The sequence below is a fragment of the Arachis hypogaea genome, chromosome 13 (assembly GCF_003086295.3).
Source record: "Arachis hypogaea cultivar Tifrunner chromosome 13, arahy.Tifrunner.gnm2.J5K5, whole genome shotgun sequence".
NCBI lineage: Eukaryota > Viridiplantae > Streptophyta > Magnoliopsida > Fabales > Fabaceae > Arachis > Arachis hypogaea.
Window position 1 is genome coordinate 83,510,230 of NC_092048.1, and position 17,755 is coordinate 83,527,984.

Consider the following 17,755-nt stretch of genomic DNA (forward strand, 5'->3'; position numbering starts at 1 on the left):
GATGAAGTCCACCTCCTTTCCTCTCACGTAACTTTTGAAGGTTGGGGCCTTGGTTTTATCTTCTCTTACTACATTCACATGAAATTCTTTGATGAGGTTTCCATTGATCTTCCCCTCTGGACTTGTGAGCAATTGCCACCACCTCTGTTCGATTTTCTCTAGAATTGTGGTGACTCATTTGCATTGATTTGGAAGATTAACTCTGGCAATATCTTTCTGGCCCTTATCCGTTCGAATTCACGTTCATGAAAGGTAGTTTTGAATCTCTTCTTATCGAAAAGAACACTCTCCATGGGTTCCTTCCTCTTTTGCCTCTTTGAGCTTGATGATACCATGAATTGAGTTGCTGTTTTGAGGGGGGGTTGGAGGATACGGATAGATGAGGAATAGGTTGGCTAGGACAGAGTGTGATGAAGGGGGTTGAGCAAGCCAAAAGTATGAAGTGTGGAGAGTGGGAGTTTGATTGTGAGGGATGAGCATGCACTAAAGTTCACTTATATAGGGAGATCATGAGTGGATGGAAGGTGTGGATTGCAAGGATTGTTGCTTGATGGTTGGTTGGGGTTGTGTATGAAGGAAGGAGAAGGATCATCACTTAATGAGAGTGATTGGTTCGGTCTTCAAGGGTCTTCCTTCTCCAATGTTGCATGGCAACGTTTCCCCATGCATTCCCTCTTGAGACATGTGTGTAGTGTTCTTCATTAAGTGGCGGAATCTCCCCCCATTTAATTGTCCAATCAATTCCCTTCAATGCTCTTTTCCTTTTTCCTATAAAGATTTAAAATAAGGAAATTAATATCATAAAAATCAAACTCTACGGCTAGAGTAATAAAGAGAAGAAAAAGAGTTTGTTTATTTATGAATTTCAACTAACTAACTACTTGTATATCCTTATAGGCAGATTGATAGCACCATGGGGTGACACCAAACTTAGTTTGGAGCACTGTGATGAAAAGTTTTATTCAAAGCTCCAAGATTTCTGCTTTGAATACCAAACTTGTTCTTCACTATATACTGCATGATAAAGATGTCACCAAGTGTTTGTCAAGTTTGGGTTGAAATTCATAAACATTGATTTTTTTCTCTATTTTCTAAAAACATATAAAACATGGGTTGTCTCCCATGAAGCGCTTCTTTAGCATCACTAGCTTGACGTTTTTCCCTCATCAGGGTGGTTGGTAGTGCTTAAAGTCCTCCCCTCTTGCTGTGGACTTATATCCATTGGTTGGATCAATGATCTCCACATGTTCCAAGGAAAGAACTCTGTTGATAGTGAAGACCTTAGGTAACTGAGATGGTACAGTGGGGAGATTAGGGGGAATATCTGGAAAGTAAGCTGAGACAACTCTATCCCCTGGAGAGAAGTCTTCCGTAGGGATCTTCTTGTTCCTCCACCTCCTTGGTACCTTCTTCTTTGTTTCTTTTGAGGTTGCCTTGCCCTCGGTGACCTCTTTTTCTAAAGGAGTTGTGATGCTGTCTTTACCTGCCTCTAGAGGTTTAGGTTCCTCCAACTTTTCCTTGAGCTGTGGCAATTGCTGTTTTCCTTGTTTATCAATTAAGGGGATCTCAGAATGAACTAGTTGTGCTTCAGTGCTTGTCTCCTCTTTCAGTGTCTCATTATCATCTGTGCTTAGTTCCTTGTCCTCTTGATCTGTTTCTTGTGAGAGTTTGAAAGCATTGAAGCTGAGTCGTTCATCATGGATTCTCAATATTAGCTCCCCTTTCTCTACATCGATAAGTGCTCTGGCCGTAGCTAGGAATGGTCTTCCCAATATGATTGGGTGAGTGTGACTCTCTTCCATGTCCAGGATGACAAAGTCTGTTGGGAGAAAGTATTTCTCTACCTTTAGCAACACATTTTTCACCACTCCTATTGCTTGCTTTTGAGTTTTGTCAGCCAGTCGGATGATTACATCTGTGGGCATTATCTCATTGATCTGCAGCCTCTTCACCAGGGATAATGGCAGTAAGTTGATGCTGGCCCCCAAATCACATAGTGCTCTATCGAACATAGTTTCACCTATGGCACAAGGGATGTGAAAACTCCCTGGGTCTCTTCTTTTTGTAGGTAACTCAGGTTGAATAAGGGCACTACATTCCTTGTTCATCACTATAGTCTGGCCTTCTTTGAGTGAGCTTTTCCTGGGAAGAAGTTCCTTCATATACTTGATGAATGCAGGAATTTGTTGAATTGCCTTGATGAATGGTATGTTTACATGCAGAGATGCAAACAAATCTAGGAATCTTGAGTATATTCTCTTTCCCACAGCACCATTGAGCAGTTGAGGGAAGGGTGCATAGAGATTTAGCAGCTCTTGTTGTGAGATTTCTGGTTTTTGGTGATCTCTATCCTCCTCCTTTGTTGAGTTGTCTTCAGGTTGTTCGAAAAGTTTGCCTTGCTTGTCTTCAGCCTCTTGATCACTTGTAGTGACCATTTTGCAATCTTCCCATCTTACTTTCTTTGCTTCTCCTTTGGGGTTTTTCTCCGTGTCACTTGGGAAGCTATCAGTAGGTTTGGGAATCTTCTCAGCTAAACATCCCACTTGGAATTCCAACTTCCTAATGGTCTCTCCCTGGTTCTTAATATTGGCTCGCACCTCCTCTTTGAACACCTTATTTTCTTGAATCTCTTGGCATATTCCTTCAAGTAAGGTTTCAATCTTAGAGAGCTTGTCATCAATTGATGGGTGATTCAGAGCAGATGTACTGTTTTGGTTTTGATAGGCGTGTGGAGAAGTGTTGTTGTGGGGGTGTTGAGATGTCCTCTGTATGAATTGTTGGTGAGCTGCATTGTTGTTGGAGTTGTAACGTCTCTGATCTTGGTTTTGATCTTGCTGACTTCCCCACCCAAAGTTAGGATGGTTTCTCCATCCAGGGTTGTAAGTCTTGGAGTATGGATCATAGTTTTGCCTTGGTGAATTCCCAATGTAGTTGGCTTGCTCTTGGCTACCCTCTGCTTCTTCATTCACTCCTTCTTGGGTTGTTGATGAAGTGGAGATTGCTGCTACTTGATTCCTCTCCATCTTCTTGGTGAGGTCAGCCAGCTGCTGGGTAATGAGCTTGTTTTGGGTCAACAGAGCATCTACATTGTTTAGCTCCATTACTCCTCTTGTGTTCCCTCTTTCAGAAGAATAGAAGTAGTCGTTCTCTGCTACTGTTTCAATAACATCTATGGCTTCCTCAATAGTCTTCTTCTTGTTCAAAAATCCTCCGGATGAATGGTCTACGACCTTCTTTGACTCATAAGAGAGCCCTTCATAGAAAATATGCAGCTGCACCCATTCGTTGAATATATCTGGTGGGCACCTCCTTGTGAGGTCCTTAAATCTCTCACATGCTTCATACAAAGTTTCACCATCTTGTTGCCTGAAAGTTTGGACCTCAGCTCTCAGCCTATTGATTCTTTGAGGAGGGTAAAATCTTGCTAAGAATTTATTCACAACGTCTTCCCGAGTTGTCAAGCTTTCCTTTGGGAAAGACTCCAGCCATTTGGCTGCTTTATCCTTAAGTGAGAATGGAAACAAGAGCAGTCTATAGGTGTCAGGATGAACACCATTAGACTTCACTGTGTCACATATCCTCAAGAAGGTGGTTAGATGTTGATTGGGATCTTCTTGGACACCTCCTCCAAACGAACAGTTGTTCTGAACAAGGGTGATGAGCTGTGGTTTAAGTTCAAAGTTGTTGGCATGGATTGTTGGCTTTTGGATGCTACTTCCATAATTGCCTGGGTTTGGATTGATGTAAGAGCCCAAAACTCTTCTATCCTCCCCAGCATGATATGCTCTACCTCCTCCCCCATGGTTGTGATCCTCTTCTTCATGATTGGTTTTCCATGTTGTCTTCCATGTTTGGTTCAAAGAATTCCTCTTCTTCCTTAGCACCAACCACTTTCTTTCCTTTTGCCTCCCTCCTTAATCTAAGGAAGGTCCTCTCAGGTTCAGAATCGAAGGAAGTTGAAGCCCCGCTTCTTCTCCCTGTCATACAACCATCAAGTGCAAGCAAGAAAAGATAGGTGCAGAAAGTATTTTTGTCAGAATTACTGTTAGTTGTGGGTGATGCAATATATCAAACAGTTAGTGGGTTAGCAAACAGAATTGAAAATAACAAAGAAAAACAAAAGAGTAGAGGAGGAAGGGAAGAAGTTTAACTAAAACAGAAAGTAAATCTCTCAAACAGAAAATGAAATTTACAAAATAAAAATGCTCAATCTAGTGATCTTCCAATTTAATCATTGTTGATGCACAATCAATCCCCGGCAACGGTGCCATAAACTTGATGCGGGTGGAAACTGTCTCCCAACAAATTTCCTTCGGCAAGTGTACCGAATTTGTCGTCAAGTAAAAACTCACAATAGAGTGAGGTCGAATCCCACAGGGATTGATTGATCAAGCAACTTTAATTAGAAGAATGTTCTAGTTGAGCGAATCCAGAATTTGGGTTGAGAGTTGCAGAAAATAAAATGGCAGAAATGTAAATAACAGAAAAGTAAATGCTAGAATTAAAGGACTGGAAGTAAATGACTGAAAGTAAATTGCAAAATTGTAAATGGGAGTGGGGGATTTGCTCATAAAAGTAAATGGCAGAAATTAAAGAGAATGGGTAAGATCAGAGATGGGGAGTTCATTGGGCTCAGGAGATGTTGCAATTCTCCGTATCAAGTTCATTTTTATCTCTTCCTCAATCAATGCACTCATTGATCTCCTTGGCAATCTTAATTGATTGAATTACAATTTCTTGCAATTCAATCTCTCAAATCTTGATCAATAGCCAATTCCTTGGTCAATTGCTCATGAGAAGAGATGAAGTATGGTCACTGATTATACCACATGCATTTCCCAAATCAAGTATTGAGAGGGTTATAGTCACATACCCATCCAAACCCAATTTGGTCCAGCATGAGAAAGCATTTCTAGCTTGATCTCTTCATTCCTCTTTCAAGGTTCAGAAGAGAGTTTGAATAGCTTCTTTTCCAAGATAACTACCCAATTGGATGAAGATCGAAAGCTTTCATGTAAAATCAAGAGAAAAGATAGAAGAAGAATAATGAAAATTAGTATTGATCCATCAAATTACAACAGAGCTCCCTAACCCAATGAAAGGGGTTTAGTTGTTCATAGCTCTAGAAAATGAAAACAAAGATGGATAATACATAATAAAACTAGAAAAATGCAGAGAAGGTAAAATACAGAGAGTAGTTCTCTTTTCCAACCTCCAGAACTCCTAAACAATTCAAAGCTACTCCTATATATACTACTTTTCTCAGCTTCTAGTTGGCTCTTCAAGTCTTGGGCCTTTGGATCTTGAGTTTGAAGCAGTTCTCTTCTTCATTTGGGCTTGGCTTTACTTGAAGAGAGAAAGTGTGAAGTGGGCAGAGACTTTAGCTCAGGACGTTAGGGGTGTTAACGTTTAGTGAAAATATGAGTTCGAGAACGTTAGTGACAATCAACTTTCTCACTAACGTTCCTAAGTAAAAGCCACGTTAAATTCAACGTTAGTGGCACAAACGTTGCCACTAACGTTGCCTCTAAGTCCTTCGCACACGTTATTGAGACTTAACATTCCCAATAACTTTGAAAAGCCCCCTTTGTTCCCACGTTAGAGCCCACGTTAGCATAGTTAACGTGGCTCTTTAACGTGGGCTTGCCATCCTTCGAGAACGTTAGTGACACTAAACATTGTCACTAACGTTCCAAGGTGCCCCTATGTCTCACGTTAGAGTTCACATTAACTAGGTTAAAGTGGCTTCTAACGTGGCCATGCTTATCCATCCTCAACGTTGGTCACAATGTTGAATGTCACTAACGTTGGCGTTTCTTTCACTCATCAACGTTAGCTTCCACGTTAACTAAGTTAACGTGGAAGTTAACGTGGCTCCTTGGGGGGTTGCGTGGTTGCTTCCAACGTTAGTGACCATGTTGGGTGTCACTAACGTTGTCGACCACTCTTGCTTCTTACGTTAGCTCCCTCGTAAACCAAGTTAACGTGGGAGTTAACGTGGTATGTTTCTCCTTAGGCCAACGTTAGTGACAATGTTGAATGTCACTAACGTTGGCGTTTCTTCCCCCTTTTTAACGTTAGAGGCCACGTTAACTAAGTTAACGTGGACTCTAACGTGGCCACTTATGAGCATTTGCCAACGTTAGTGACAATGTTAAGTGTCACTAACGTTGGCTCAACTTCCCCTCTCCACGTTAGAGTTCACGTTAACTTAGTTAACGTGACTCTTAACGTGGTCAATGATGGCTTCGAGAGCGTTATTGGCAATCACTTTTCTCATTAACTTTGCAAGTTACCTCCCATTCCTTGCTTCCTTTGATCCTGCAATCAAGCAATAGAGCGCATCAAAGTTCTAGTCCAAGTCATGCGCAATGCAACATATAATTTGTCACTAAACTCATGCAAAATCCTCATGAAATAATGTAAAATGCACAATGTATGCTTGAATCAAGGTGTAAGTGAATATCTACCCAAAACTAGCTTATTTCCTAAGGGAATGCATGAAACTAACCTAAAAATAGAAAAGAAAAGGTCAGTGAAATTGGCCAAGATGCCTTGGCATCAATGATGATGTATGATGAATTGATGATTTGGGTTGTTGATTAATTGAAATGTTGATGTTGATAGTATGGTATTGAAAATTAGGAATGGAATTGATTATGATGATTGTTGGTAATGGGGGAATGATAATTGATTTATGTATTGGTTGAAATATGAATGTATTATTATGTATTTGATAATGGGGATTGATGATTGCTTAAGGTGGAGTTATGAGTTAAGGTATGAAAAGTGTGAAATATGATGTGTTTTGGGAGTTGATGAGATGGTGGTTTAGTTTTGGTTCTGAAATTGGAAAATTGAAAACTTTGTGAATTTCGGTAAAAATGGAATTTTGGTGAAATTTGACAGATCATAACTTGAGCTTCAGTTCTCAAAAATTGTTGAAATTTGTTTTAAATTAAAGTTCATTGAAAAATCTTTAAATGGATATAAAGTTTGTAAAAAATGGATTTTTGTAGAGGAAGTTACGATCATTCAAAGTTTGGTGTCAAAATCTGAATTCTGTGAATGCTGCAGAATTTGTGAATTCTAGTTTGTGTACGCACGCACACCCCTGTGAGTTTTTGAACCTGTGCGCACGTACAGCCTTTTGCGTATGCGCACACAGGGGAAGGCTTGCTATTGAGAGCGCTAGCACGACCCATGTGCACACACAACCAACAAGGTTTCGCAAGCCGTGCGCACGCACAGCCCTGTGCGCACGCACACGTTGGAAAGTGCATTCTGTTGAGGGCTCGCATGCCTTCTGCGAGCAAACAGAATTGGAAAATTTTATACTTGTGCATATTCACACCTCTAAGCGTACGCACACATTTTGTAAATCTTCTTGGCCGTGCGCACACACCCCTGTGCGTACGCATGATGAGCGGATAATTCATACGCTTTTTGGCATTGTTTTTAGAATATTTTTAGTATGTTTTAGTTAGTTTTTATTATATTTTTATTAATTTTTAAATAAAAATCATATTTCTGGACTTTACTATAATTTTGTGTGTTTTTCTGTGATTTCAGGTATTTTCTGGCTGAAATTGAGGGACCTGAGCAAAAATCTGATTCATAGGTTGAAAAAGGACTGCAGATGCTGTTGGATTCTGACCTCCCTACACTCGAAGTAGATTTTCTGGAGATACAGAAGCCCAATTTGCGCGCTCTCAATTGCGTTGAAAAGTAGACATCCTGAGCTTTCCAGCAATATGTAATAGTTCATACTTTGCCCGAGTTTTGATGGCCCAAACTGGCGTCCCAAGTCAGCATAGAAATTTTGGCGTCAAAACGCCAGAACTGGCATAAAAGCTGGAGTTAAATGCCCAAATTGGCACAAAAGTCAAGAAAAGTCTCTACACGTGAAAGCTTCAATACTCAACCCAAGCACACACCAAGTGGGCCCAGAAGTGGATTCTGCATCATTTACTTATTTCTATAAACCCTAGGCTACTAGTCTCTATAAATAGGACTTTTTACTATTGTATTTTCATCCTTTTAATCATGTTTTGATGATTGAACCCTCTTTGGGAAGGCTGGCCATTCGGCCATGCCTGGACCTTTTGTTCTTATGTATTTTCAACGGTAGAGTTTCTACAGACCATAGATTAAGGTGTGGAGCTCTGCTGTTCTTCATGAATTAAAACAAAGTACTACTGTTTTTCTATTCAATTCACGCCTACTTCTTCTCTAAGATATACACTCGTTCTTCAACTTGATGAATGTGATGATCCGTGACACTCATCATCATTCTCACCTATGAATGCGTGCCTGACAACCACTTCCGTTCTATATGCAATCAAGCTTGAATGTGTATCTCTTGGGTTTCTAATCTAAGATTAAAACCTTCGTGGTATAGGCTAGAATTATTTGCGGCCATTCCTGAGATCCATAAAGTCTAAACCTTGTCTGTGGTATTCCGAGTAGGATCTGGGAAGGGATGACTGTGACGGGCTTCAAACTCGCGAGTGTTGGGCGTGTGACAGACGCAAAAGGATCAATGGATCCTATTCCAACATGATCGAGAACCGACAGATGATTAGCCGTGCGGTGACAGTGCATTTGGAACATTTTCACTGAGAGGACGGGAAGTAGCCATTGACAATGGTGATGCCCAACATAAAGTTTTCCATGGAAAGGAGTATGAATGATTGGATGAAGGCAATAGGAAAGCAGAAGTTTAAGAGGAACAAAGCATCTCGATACACTTATCTGAAATTCCTACCAATGAATTGCATAAGTATCTCTATCTTTATTTTATGTTTTATTCATATTTTAATTATCAATCTTCCATAAGCATTTGAATTTGCCTGACTGAGATTTACAAGATGACCATAGCTTGCTTCAAGCCGACAGTCTCCGTGGGATCGACCCTTACTCACGTAAGGTTTATTACTTGGACGACCCAGTGCACTTGCTGGTTAGTTGTGCAGAGTTGTGATAAAGAGTTAAGATTACAATTGTGTGTACCAAGTTGTTGGTGCCATTGATGATCACAATTTCGTGCACCAAGTTTTTGGCGCCGTTGCTGGGGATTGTTCGAGTTTGGACAACTGACGGTTCATCTTGTTGCTTAGATTAGGTAATTTTATTTTATGTTTAAGCTTTTATTTTTTTTATTTTTCGAAATAAAATAATATTTCTATTCTGTTCTTCATAGTTTTTAAGAATGAATTCTAGAGTTTCATGATGATTTGTTGAAGTCTGGCTGGTTGTGAAACCATGTCTAAACTTTTGGACCAAGGTTTCAACTTATCATCACAAGAGCTTGTTGATTTCTATCAATTTTGCTGTTGAAAGTAATGATCTGCTAAAGCTTGGCTGGCCATTGGCCATGTCTAGTGTTTTGGACCGAAGCTTTCACTGAAAGCTTGGCTGGCTAGTAAGCCATGTCTAATTCCTAGACCGGAGTTTTAGACTAACATTGCAATGATTCCTGGAATTCTCATTGAAAATTTTGAATCCCTTTATTTTCCTTTCCATATAATTTTAGAAAAATCACAAAAAATTTTTATAAAATCATAAAAATAAAAAATATTTTATGTATCTTAGTGTCAATTTTTAAAGTTTGGTGTCAATTGCATGGCTTTCTTCTTCTTGCATTTTTTCTAATATATGTAGTATGATCTTCATTGATCTTCAAGCTGTTCTTGATGATTCCATAGCTCTGATCTTTAATTTCTCTTATTTTGTGTCTTTTGTTGTTTCTCATATGCATTTTCAATTTGTTACGGTCCTTAGTATACAAACTTCCAAGTTTGGTGCCTTGCATGCATTGTTTATTTGATCTTAGTTGCATCCTTTTTATTATTGTATCTCATCATTAAAAATTCAAAAAAAATTTCAAAATTGTGTCTTTTCAAGTCAATAACACAGAGAATTGAAGATTCAGAACATGCAGCAGAGGAATTACAGGAAAAAGCTGGGCGTTCAAAACGCCCAGTGAAGAAGGAAAACTGGCGTTTAAACGCCAGCCAGGATAACTGGCTGGGTGTTAAACGCCCAAAAAGGTAGCATTTTGGGCGTTAAACGCCAGAATGGTTGCCATTCTAGGAGTTTAATGCCAGGAGGACACTAGATGGAAGATTTCGTTTTTAATTCAAATCTTTTTCAAATTTTCAAAATTTTTCAAAATCAAATCTTTTTCAAATCATATCTTTTCAATCATATCTTTTCAAAATCAATTTCTTTTCAATTTTTTATTTATTACTATTTTCGAAAATCCTTGCTACAATTAGTGATTTAATTCAAGATTTTCAAGTTATTACTTGCCTATTAAGAAAGAAGCAAAAGTTTTAATTCTAGAATCAGATCTTTTAATTTCTTGTTGGTCAAGTAATCAACTTTAATTTTAAAAACTTTCTTCTTTTAAATTTGATTCTCAGTCATATCTTCTCAATCATGTCTTTTCAATCACATATTTTTCAAAATTAAGTTTCAATCATATCTTTTTTATTTCTAATTTTAAAATCTTTTTCAAAAAACACTTAATTTCTTTCCCAATATTAGTTTTCGAAAATCATTTACCAAATTTTCAAAATTTCTGTTAATTATTTCAAAATCTTTTACTTTATTTTCGAAAATTCTTCCCCTCTTCTCACATCCTTCTATTTAAAAGACTAACACCTCTCCATTATCAACAATTCGAACTCTATCTCTCTTGATAAGTTCGAATTCTCTCTTCTCTACCTCATCCTTCTATTTTTTTTCCTCTGACACCTCAAGGAATCTCTATACTGTGACATAGAGGATTCCATATTTTCTTCTCCTCCCTTTTCATATGAGCAGGAGCAAGGACAAAGGCATTCTTGTTGAAGCTGATCCTGAACCTGAAAGGATCTTGAAGAGAAAGCTAAGAGAAGCTAAAGTACAACTCTCTATAGAGGACCTAAGAGAACTTTTCAAACAAGAAGAAGCCATGGCAGCCGAAAACAACAACAATGCCAACAATGCAAGGAAGGTGCTTGGTGACTTTACTGTACCTACTCCTGACTTCTATGGGAGAAGCATCTCAATCCCTGACATTGGAGCAAAAAACTTTGAGCTTAAGCCTCAATTAGTTTCTCTGATGCAACAGAATTGCAAGTTTCATGGACATCTATTGGAAGATCCTCATCAATTTTTAGCTGAATTCTTGCAAATCTGTGACACTGTCAAGACCAATGGGGTTGATCCTGAGGTCTATAGACTTATGCTTTTTCCCTTTGCTGTAAGAGACAGAGTTAGAACATGGTTGGATTCACAACCTAAAGAAAGCCTGAACTCTTGGGAAAAGCTAGTCAATGCCTTCTTGGCAAAATTCTTTCCACCTCAAAATTGAGTAAGCTTAGAGTGGAAGTCCAAACCTTCAGACAGAAAGAAGGTGAATCCCTCTATGAAGCTTGGGAAAGATACAAGCAATTGATCAGAAGGTGTCCTTCTGACATGCTCTCAGAATGGAGCATCATAGGTATCTTCTATGATGGTCTGTCTGAACTGTCTAAGATGTCATTGGATAGCTCTGCTGGAGGATCTCTTCATCTGAAGAAGATGCCTACAGAAGCTCAGGAACTCATTGAAATAGTTGCAAATAACCAATTCATGTACACCTTTGAAAGGAATCCTGTGAATAATGGGACAAGTCAGAAGAAAGGAGTTCTTGAGATTGATACTCTGAATGCCATATTGGCTCAGAACAAAATATTGACTCAACAAGTCAATATGATTTCTCAGAGTCTGTCTGGAATGCAAGCAGCAACAGGCAGTACCAAAGAAGCTTCATCTGAAGAAGAAGCTTATGATCCTGAGAACCCAACAATAGAAGAGGTAAATTACATGGGAGAATCCAATGGAAACACCTATAATCCTTCATGGAGAAATCATCCAAACCTCTCATGGAAGGATCAACAGAGGCCTCAACAAGGCTTCAACAACAATAATGGTGGAAGAAATAGGTTTAGCAATGGCAAGCCTTTTTCATCATCTTCTCAGCAACAGACAGAGAATTCTAAGGAGAGCCACTCTGACTTAGCAACTGTAGTCTCTGATCTAATTAAAACCACTCAAAGTTTCATGACTAAAACAAGGTCCTCCATTAGAAATTTGGAGGCACAAGTGGGTCAGCTGAGCAAGAAAGTTACTGAACTCCCTCCTAGTACTCTTCCAAGCAATACATAAGAGAATCCAAAAGGAGAATGCAAGGCCATTAACATGACCCACACGGCCGAACCTGGAGAGGAGAAAGAGGCAGTGATCTCCACTGAGGAAGACCTCAATGGACGTCCACTGGCCTCCAAGGAGTTCCCTAATGAGGAACCATGGGAATCTGAGGCTCACACTGAGACCATAGAGATTCCATTGAATTTACTTTTGCCATTCATGAGCTCTGATGAGTATTCTTCCTCTGAAGAAGATGAAGATGTTACTGAAGAACAAGTTACTAAGTACCTTGGAGCAATCATGAAGCTAAATGCCAAGCTATTTGGTAATGAGACTTGGGAGGATGAACCCCCATTGCTCACCAAAGAACTGGATGACTTGACTAGGCAAAAATTACCTCTGAAGAGATAAGATCCTGGAAAGTTCTCAATACCTTGTACCATAGGCACCATGACCCTTGAGAAGGCTCTGTGTGACCTAGGGTCAAGCATAAACCTCATGCCTCTCTCTGTAATGGAGAAGCTAGGAATCTTTGAGGTACAAGCTGTAAGAATCTCACTAGAGATGGTAGACAATTCAAGAAAATAGGCTTATAGACTTGTAGAGGATGTCTTGGTGAAGGTTGAAGGCCACTACATCCCTGCTGATTTCATAATCCTAGACACTGCGAAGTGTATGGATGAATCCATCATCCTTGGCAGACCCTTCCTAGCCACAACAAGAGCTGTGATTGATGTTGACAGAGGAGAATTGGTCCTTCAAGTGAATGAGGACTCCCTTGTGCTTAAAGCTCAAGGATCCCCCTCTGTAACCATGGAGAGGAAGCATGAAAAGCTTCTCTCAATGCAGAGTCAAACAAAATCCCCACCTTCAAACTCTAAGTTTGGTGTTGGGAGGCCACAACCAAACTCTAAGTTTGGTGTTAATAGGCCATCATCATGCTCTGAGTATCTGCGAGGCTCCATGAGAGCCCACTGTCAAGCTACTGACATTAAAGAAGTGCTTGTTAGGAGGCAACCCAATTTTACTTATCTATGTTAAATTTCTATTTTCCATTGTTATTTTCTATTTTCTATAGGTTGATGATCATGTGAAGTCACAAAACAATTGAAAAAGCAAAAACAAACTAAAAAACAGAATGAAAAATAGCACACCCTGGAGGAGAAGCCTACTGGCGTTTAAACGCCAGTAAGGGCAGCAGAATGGGCGTTAAACGCCCAGTCTGGCACCATTCTGGGTGTTTAACGCCAGAAATGAGCACCAGACTGGCGTTTAACGCCAGAAAAGGGCAAGAAGCTGGCGTTAAACACCAGAAATGTGCAGCAACCTAGCGTTTAACGCCAGGATTGGCAGCAGCAGGCGTTTTGCACGCCTAATTGGTGCAGGGATGAGAAATCCTTGACACCTCAAGATCTATGGACCCCACAGGATCCCCACCAACCTCAACTTACTCTCTTTCTTCTTTACACCTTTTCATAATACTCTTCCCCAAATACCCTTCACCAATCAACTCAATACCTCTTCCCAAAAAAACCCCTCACCTATCAAATCTTACCCTCTTCTCCATAAACCCTTCACCAATTTACATCCACCCATCATAAACCCCACCTACCTCACCATTCAAATTCAAAACACTTTCCCTCCCAAACCCACCCATACATGGCCGAACCAAACCGCCCTCTCCACTCCTATATAAACCCATCTTCACTCCTTCATTTTCATACATCTTAAACACTACTACTTCACCCCCTTGGCCGAAACACTACCCCCCTCCATCTCCTCTATTTCTTCTCCCTCTACTCTCTTCATTCTTCTTTTGCTCGAGGACCTAAGGCCGGAGAAACCTCTAGAAAGAGGAAAGGGAAGGCAAAAGCTTCCACCTCCGAGTCATGGAAGATGGAGAGATTCATCTCAAAGGTGCATCAAGACCACTTCTATGAAGTCGTGGCCAAGAAGAAAGTGATCCCTGAGGTCCCTTTCAAGCTCAAAAAGGGTGAATATCCAGAGATCCGACATGAGATTCGAAGAAGAGGTTGGAAAGTTCTCACCAACCCCATTCAACAAGTCGGAATCTTAATGTTTCAAGAGTTTTATGCCAATGCATGGATCACCAAGAACCATGATCAAAGTGTGAACCCGGATCCAAAGAATTGGATTACAATGGTTCGGGGGAAATACTTAGATTTCAGTCCGAAAAATGTAAGGTTGGCATTCAACTTGCCAATGATGCAAGGAGATGCACACCCCTACACTAGAAGGGTCAACACTTATCAAAGGTTGGACCAAGTCCTCATAGACAATTGTGAAGAGGGCACTCAATGGAAGAGAGATTCAAGAGGAAAGTTGGTTCAACTAAGAGGGCACTCAATCATTCCCACTAGCAACCAGTCTGAAGTTACTATAGACCGGGTTATCATGATCCACAGCATTATGATTGGAGAAGAAGTAGAAGTTCATGAGGTTATATCCCTAGAACTCTACAATGTGGCGGACAAGTCCTCTACTTTGTCAAGGTTAGCCTTCCCTCATCTTATTTGTCACCTTTGCAATTCAGCTGGAATTGACATAAAGGAAGACATCCTCATTGTTGAGGACAAGCCCATCACTAAGAAAAGGATAGAGCAAACAAGAGATCCCACTCATGGACAAGAGCATGAGGAAATTCCTCATCATGAAATCCCTGAGATGCCTCAAGGGATGCACTTTCCTCCACAAAATTATTGGGAGCAAATTAACACCTCCCTAGGAAAATTGAGTTCCAACATAGGACAACTAAGGGTGGAGCATAAAAAGCCTTCCATCCTCCTCCATGAAATTAGAGAAGACCAAAGAGTTATGAGAGAGGAGCAACAAAGGCAAGGAAGAGATATTGAGGAGCTCAAGCACTCCATAAGATCTTCAAGAGGAAGAACAAGCCGCCATCACTAAGGTGGACCCGTTCTTTAATTTCCTTGTTCTTTATTTTCTGTTTTTCGAATTTTTATGCTTTATATTTATTTATGTTTGTGTCTTTATTACATGATCACTAGTGCCTACGTGTCTATGCCTTAAAGCTATGAAAATGAGTCCATCACCTTAAATGAAAAATGTTTTTAATTGAAAAAGAAAAAGAAGTGCATGAATTTCGAATTTTAAAACAGTTTAGTTATTTTGATGTGGTGGCAATACTTTTGTCTTTCTGAATGAATTCTTCAACAGTGCATATTTTTTGAATTCGTTGTTCATGAATGTTAAAATTGTTGTCTCTTGAAAAAATGATGGAAAAGGAGAAATGTTATTTGATAATCTGAAAAATCATAAAATTGATTCTTGAAGCAAGAAAAAGCAGTGAAAAGCTTGTAGAAAAAAATATATATGCGAAAAAAAGAGAAAGAAAGAAAAAGAAAAAGAAAGCAGAAAAAGCCAATAGCCCTTTAAACCAAAAGGCAAGGGTAAAATAAAAAAGGATCCAAGGCTTTGAGCATCAGTGGATAGGAGGGCCCACAGGAATAAAATTCTGGCCTAAGCCGTGAAACCAAGCTGTCCCTAACCATGTGCTTGTGGCGTGAAGGTGTCAAGTGAAAACTTGAGACTGAGCGGTTAAAGTCGTGGTCCAAAAGCAAAAAGAGTGTGCTTAAGAGCTCTAGACACCTCTAATTGGGGACTCTAGCAAAGCTGAGTCACAATCTGAAAAGGTTCACCCAGTTATGAGTCTATGGCATTTATGTATCCGGTGGTAATACTGGAAAACAAAATGCTTAGGGTTATGGCCAAGACTCATAAAGTAAATGTGTTCAAGAATCAACATACTGAACTAGGAGAATCAATAACACTATTTGAATTCTGAGTTCTTATAGATGCCAATCATTCTAAACTTCAATGGATAAAGTGAGATGCCAAAACTGTTCGGAAGCAAAAAGCTAATAGCCCCGCTCATCTAGTTAAGACTGATCTTCATAGATGTTTTTGGGATTCATTGTATATTCTATTCTTTTTATCCTATTTGATTTTTAGTTGCTTGGGGACAAGCAACAATTTAAGTTTGGTGTTGTGATGAGCGAATAATTTATACGCTTTTTGGCATTGTTTTTAGTATATTTTAGTTAGTTTTTATTATATTTTTATTAGTTTTTAAATAAAAATTACATTTCTGGACTTTACTATGAGTTTTTGTGTTTTTCTATGATTTCAGATATTTTCTGGCTGAAATTGAGGGACCTGAGCAAAAATCTGATTCAGAGGCTGAAAAAGGACTGCAGATGCTGTTGGATTCTGACCTCCCTGCACTCAAAGTGGATTTTCTGGAGCTACAGAAGCCCAATTGGTGCGCTCTCAATTCGGTTGGAAAGTAGACATCCTGGGCTTTCCAGAAATATATAATAGTTCATACTTTGTCCGAGATTTAATGGCCCAAACCGGCGTTCCAATTCAGCATAGAAATTCTGGCGTCAAAATGCCAGAACTGGCATAAAAGCTGGAGTTAAACGCCCAAACTGGCACAAAAGCTGGCGTTTAACTCCAAGAAATGTCTCTACACACCATAGATTAAGGTGTGGAGCTCTGCTGTTTTTCATGAATTAATACAAAGTACTACTGTTTTTCTATTCAATTCACGCCTACTTCTTCTCTAAGATATACACTCGTTCTTCAACTTGATGAATGTGATGATCCGTGACACTCATCATCATTCTCACCTATGAACGCGTGCCTGACAACCACTTCCGTTCTACATACAATCAAGCTTGAATGTGTATCTCTTGGGTTTCTAATCTAAGATTAAAACCTTCGTGGTATAGGCTAGAATTATTGGTGGCCATTCCTGAGATCCGAAAAGTCTAAACCTTGTCTATGGTATTCTGAGTAGGATCTGGGAAGGGATGACTGTGACGAGCTTCAAACTCGCGAGTGTTGGGCATGTAACAGACGCAAAAGGATCAATGGATCCTATTCCAATATGATCGAGAACCGACAGATGATTAGCCGTGCGGTAATAGCGCATTTGGAACATTTTCACTGAGAGGACGGGAAGTAGCTGATGCCAAGGCATCTTAGGCTAGTTTCACTAGTATTTTTCTGTTAGTTTTAGTGGTTTTATGCATTTTCTTGAGCTTAAAGTAACCAAGAATGGTTAAAAGAATAACAAAGCAATGAACCATCCAAACAATATGATTTTGATGCAAATTCCATGAGTTTTAGTTATATTACTTGAATGCTATGAATGGAAGATTTCTCATGAAATTTTGCAAGACTTTGATGCATTTGATTGGATGATTTCAGGGAAGAAGAGGCTAAGCAAGGAAGCAACAAAATCAATAAAGGAAGCTTGAATATCACGTGTGGAGTTTAAGTTCCAGTTTAAGCCTAAACTGGAGCTTAAATGCCAGAATCATGAAGGCTAAGAAATGCTGGAATTGAAGTTTAACCTCCAGTTTAACCTTAAACTGGAGGTTAAACGCCAGAAGCGAGAAGGATACCAAGGGGGGCAGTTCCACGTTTAACCTCCAGTTTAACCTTAAACTGGAGGTTAAACGCCAGAAGTGGGAAGTGCACCAGGGAGCCATTCCACGTTTAAGCTCCAGTTTAACCTTAAACTGGA

At 39.5% G+C, this 17,755-nt stretch overlaps 2 non-coding genes across 2 annotated transcripts; one reads left to right on the plus strand and one right to left on the minus strand.

Moving 5' to 3' along the window:
- The first annotated feature begins 3,288 nt into the window (after positions 1-3,288).
- Positions 3,289-3,395, plus strand: LOC112739841 (small nucleolar RNA R71). Its single transcript, XR_003170777.1, has one exon. It is a non-coding gene; the product is annotated as a small nucleolar RNA R71 (small nucleolar RNA).
- A 7,969-nt stretch (positions 3,396-11,364) lies between these two features.
- LOC112739554 (small nucleolar RNA R71) lies at positions 11,365-11,468 on the minus strand. The gene has a single exon (XR_003170487.1). It is a non-coding gene; the product is annotated as a small nucleolar RNA R71 (small nucleolar RNA).
- Positions 11,469-17,755: the final 6,287 nt, after the last annotated feature.